This window comes from Notolabrus celidotus, chromosome 23, assembly GCF_009762535.1.
Source record: "Notolabrus celidotus isolate fNotCel1 chromosome 23, fNotCel1.pri, whole genome shotgun sequence".
Taxonomy (NCBI): domain Eukaryota; kingdom Metazoa; phylum Chordata; class Actinopteri; order Labriformes; family Labridae; genus Notolabrus; species Notolabrus celidotus.
The window spans coordinates 3,346,770-3,352,016 of record NC_048294.1 but is presented as its reverse complement, the minus strand read 5'-3'; the positions used below and the strand labels follow the sequence as shown (position 1 = coordinate 3,352,016).

The 5,247-nt window shown below is 38.5% G+C and overlaps 1 long non-coding RNA gene across 1 annotated transcript; it reads left to right on the top strand.

Moving 5' to 3' along the window:
* Positions 1-288: 288 nt before the first annotated feature.
* Positions 289-4,806, top strand: LOC117807020. Its single transcript, XR_004629891.1, has 3 exons — positions 289-425; positions 3,795-4,154; positions 4,242-4,806. It is a non-coding gene; the product is annotated as an uncharacterized LOC117807020 (long non-coding RNA).
* Positions 4,807-5,247: the final 441 nt, after the last annotated feature.

Sequence of the window (5,247 nt, the reverse complement as noted above, 5' to 3'; positions counted from 1 at the left end):
GAAGAAGAAACTTCCAGTTCGAAGCATCCGGCATTGGGTAGAGAGGGGGTTAAAGAATCACTTCCGGTATGGACTTCCGGTATGGACTTCCGGTGTGGATGTTGTGGCGGCACCATCTTGCCTGCAGTAGGGTGCCTCTCCAATCATCTCTGTGAACGTTTCGTTTGTCATGTTTCCAGAAGTCCACGTGACGAAAAGGCTTGTGCTTTCCCCACATGACAACAAGCGACTACTACTACTACTACTACCACACGTGTTGAGACACACAGCTGATCTGGATCTCAGTGTTTCAGTCCCTGTTTCTGTCTGTGGTGTTTCGTCGCTGTTGAGGATGGACTGCGAGAATTTCAGCTTTTCAGTATCAGCTGAAAAAACTCTCTTTTTATTCATCTTTTTGTTGCTGTTCGGCGAAACGCTTGCAGAAGGTAAGCCTCAGAGCATTATTTATTTATTTATAATATATACAGAAACTCATCTTTAAAGTAAATAAACATCCTTAAAGTGTGTCTTTGTGTTTTTATCCTTTTTAAACCCGAGCTCTCACTGCTGCCATCGAAGAGCGTCATTAGAAACAACTGTGTCAGCCACGCGCTTTAAAACCTATTATTTATTAACTATACTAAAATGAATGATCCTCTGTTTATCCTCCTGAAATCAATATACATGTCAGTGTCTTCTCTCTGAGCTCTGAGTGTCAAAAATCTAAATTAATGATTATACCTGAGAAAGAAATTACTCAGTATTCAGTTTCTTACAGTCACTGCTGTTTAAGAAATCTAATATTATAATTAAAGGCTCTTAATTCTCTCTTTTAACTGAGTTTTATTCTTATAGCAGGTTCATTCACCTTACTTTATTTATTCATTATATATTTCAAATTGTAGTCACTTTTTTGAGTTTAGCATCTTAGTTGTTTTGTAATGGTTTGATATTTTAGTGTTTTATTATCTTATTAATTCAATTTATTCTGGTGAGTTTAATTTCCTGAGTTGAGTTTTAACATCTTATTTTACCTCCAGTGTTTCATCATTAAGATATCATGACAGCATTTCCTCAGTTCATTCAGCAACTTATTTTTTAAATTTTTCATTAATGTATTTATTTATTTTTTGAACAATTTATTCTGATTTTTCACAGCTTGACACACAATTTCTACATTACTTACCATCTATATAATGAAGAAAGAAAAAAAGTGTATTTTTATTATCATTATTATATATTTTTTACATGTATTTAACTAATATATACATTTATCTATTTATTTATTTATTCTTTCCTTTTTTTCTCTATTATTGTAATTATTTTCTTTCTACATTATATAGATGGTAAGAAATGTAATGTCATTTATTTATTTATCTACTTTATTTATACCATTATTATTATTATGTTTGCATATATCATGTTCTTACCCTTAGTATTTTGAATGTATTCTATTTTAATTTGTTTTTATGTACCGTAAAGTCTGATGGATGGATGGATACAGTTACAACATGTTTATTTTCATGCCATGAGGTATTCATTAGAAACAACTGTGTCAGCCACGCGCTTTAAAACCTATTATTTATTAACTATACTAAAATGAATGATCCTCTGTTTATCCTCCTGAAATCAGTATAAATGTCACTTTTAACTCTCACTAATGTGAATATGATGTGTTCAGGTGTAATGGGAGACAACTTGTTAATTGTTTGAAGCATTTTATAGTGACCTATTCTTCCCTCTGAGCTCTGAGCTCTAACATCACATATTTAGAGACTTTAGGTATGATGGGCAGGCCTGCATGCTGGGAGCGTAGTGTTCTAGAGCAGCGCTTCTCAAACTTTTTTAGTTTGTGTATACCCCCTTTCAAGAACAATTTCAGCCAAGTACCTGCTAGTGTGATGAGAGGAAATAAAATAAGGAAATAATATGGGAAAATTAGATGAATAAATGTATGCATGTGGTTTTACATAGTCATAATAACTGTAAGGGTTTTGGGTGTGGATAAACCCCTACCAACTGTATTGAAACAGAGGGAAGAAGAGTGTAGAGCCGGATGGAAAAATAAGGAGCATGAGACAACAGGTCCCAGAGCTCTAGTTTTTCTTTTTACAGAAGCCCACCACGAGTACAAAGAGTCTCACACAGCATGAAGTTGATACACTGAGTGATAAAGCTGATCAACAGGTTTAGCTGAAGCAGTTATTGCAGCAGCAAAGAACATAGGAAACACAACCTGACCCCACCCTCACACAGTCACTGAGGGATCTCACAAGACGTTTTCTACCCACTCAGTCTCCTCCCACACCATCACAGTGACACTTCCCCCTGACATTCACTTGACTTTAAAACATAACTTCACAATTAAACAATATTTACAATTAACAAACACAATGCAAATGACTGAAATACTAATTAAAGATACAGATTAAAGAAAATACCTCAAACTGAAGAAATACCCCATGAGCCAAACTTAAGAACATATCCCCTCTACCCCCCTCCCCTCTCTCTCCCCTGATCCCTTAACTCAGTCTAACAATATGTAGCTGCTGGAGTCCTGTGGGTGCATCTTCATGTGTGCACCCATGAAAACACACCCCAGAAGTACACTTTGCAGAGAGAGGGATTAGTAAGGGAAACAACTTCCTGTATTAGATTGTGGTTAAACTTTACAGTCAATGTGTGTATTGTTTTTTTCACCTTAGTGAGGGGGATGCTGTCCAGCTCCCTTACAATAACATTGACATGAAAGATGACACAAATTCTATGCTTTTGTAGTGCAATGTTTTCAGAAATAATTAAAGATTGATGCAGCTGGCACCTTTGATGGCCCAAGGAGCACACAGATTCATTTATGTCAAACAAGAAGCATTTCAACAACCTGTCCAACGTTATCCTCCAGGCCGTGCTTTTATTAGCATGCAAGTGTACGTGACTGCTCGCTTTGACATTGACGTCAACAAACGGAGGCCCTCTGATCCAAGCCGTTTGAAAATAATATATTTTATGAATATGCTCAATTTGGAAATAGTGCCCTATTTGATGTTGCATTGAAATAAAAATCAAATGCTGTTGATGGAGTTGTTTTTAAATCAGATTTCTTTTTAATTTTTTGTGAAGCAACTTTTTTCTTTTTTTTTACATTTGTCGTGTAGGCTACCCCTTGCAGTACTCCCATGTACCCCCATCTGAGAATCACTGATCTAGAGGGGTAATAGGGCACTATGAGCTCTTTAATAAACAAAGGTTTCTGATCATTAAGAGCTTTGAAGGTCAGAGGAAGGATTTTTATGGGGAGCCAGAGAAGCTAACACTGGAGAGATGTGCTCTCTGTTCCTAGCTCTATTGAGTACTCGAGCTGCAGCGTTTTGGACTTGCCGCAACTGCAAACACTTGTGAATCATTAAGGCAGTACAGAGCAACATTTACGCCATTACTTTATTTTGTTCCTGTTTTTTTTAACAATGCGTCTTTCACTTCATGAAGTATCTGTTTAACTCAATTGTTGAATACAATTTTTTAAAAAAAGGTAACCTACAGACTCTCCTTTGGAGGACTTAACCTGATCTGTCCATGCTCCTGAGCTCGATACAACTTTACTCATCATTAACTATATCATATTTATCTTGCTCATTTAAAAATATATATATACATATAGTTCAGAATATTATTTTATTATTTCATTTTGATTACATTTGTTTATGTCTGGTGATGTGGTGGGTGGTGGGGCGGCGCCCTAGCGCCCTCTATTGGCCGGCTGCCACATGTTACAGTGTTTTTCTGCTCCTCTCTTTCCCTCTCTGTCTCCTCTACAGGAACATTAGTAGTGAACGTGACTCACACTTCTTATCAGGCAGAGGAGAACCAGGAAGTCACACTGGAGTGGACCTTCACACCCAAACCTGACAACTCAACACAACGTCTCTTTGTCTTCTGTGAGATGTTCAATAGTCACAAACACTTCACCCTGTTTCAGCTTCATGAAGGAGTCGAGGTCTCAGAGTCTCAGAGTGAAGAGTTTTCAGGACGGGTCCAGTGTGACAAAGACGTCCTCAGAGAGGGACGAATCAGACTTCATGTGTCCTCACTCAGGACTGAAGATTCAGGCCGGTACAAATGTGAAGTGCTCACTAACGCTGGATCCAGCTTGAAATGATGTCAGCTCAATGTGACTGGTGAGTAAAGTCAGTCGAGTAAATCACAAACATCTTCAATCTAGGACGACATGAAACAGTCATCAGTTCTATTATTGTCCTTTACAGCAGCTGTTCATGAGCCTGAAGATCAGAGACCAACAGAGAGACCAGAACCAGGAGATCAGAGTCGGGGAAGGATCGGTCTCTACATTGGACTGACAGTATCAGCAGCAACATTACTGACTCTCTGTGCCTTCAGGCTGTGTGTCATAAAATCTGCTCGTAACAACAGCAACAGGTCTGATCCTCTACCTGGTCCGGTGGTTTGATCCCCAGCTCCTACAGTCCGTGTTTTCTAAAGCAGCCCCTCAGAGAAACGTTGTCTACGTGATCTCATCAGTGGACGTTTTCAGAGACGTTACTTCAGCATCAAACTTCTCCTCCATCTCCTGCAGCTGTTTATGGAACAATAAGAAGGGACTATGTTTCTTCAACATTGAACATTGCAGCACCTCTCCTCTCCTCCTGCTGGGACTTGGTGATGCATTCACTTGGCTTTGTAAATCAGACGTTCACTCGCACAGAGCACTTTTTATTTATTTACTCTTTTTTATAAAGGGACAGTGCAGTATTAAGCAGCATTTTGACCTGTGATTGTAATAAATGTAATTATGTTTTGTTAAAGGTGACATATTATGCTCTTTTTCATCAATATATATTGGTCTAAGAGGTCCCCAAAACATGTCTTTAAAGTTTATGCTCAAAAAAACCCTTTGAAATCAGATTTTGGTCTGCCTGTAAACCCCTCTTTTTCAGCCCTGCTCAGAACAGGCTGTTTTCTGTGTCTGTGCCTTTAAATGAGAATGAGCTCTCTGACCACGCCCCCTCAGGAAGTGGCTGTGCCCTTGGCTGATCCTGACGGAGAGGCGACTGCAGCAGGACCTTTCTGAACCATTGGTCACAGATTTAGTGTTTCTTGTTGTTTTATTTATCAGTATGTCGTCGTGTGTCTTGGTACACAGCTACTAACATGTAGCTATGTTGCTATGCTAACTAGTGCTAGCACTTTTCCATGAAAACTAAAAATCATCCACTAGATCTTCAAATCTGCAGACGTGGGGAGTAAAACCGA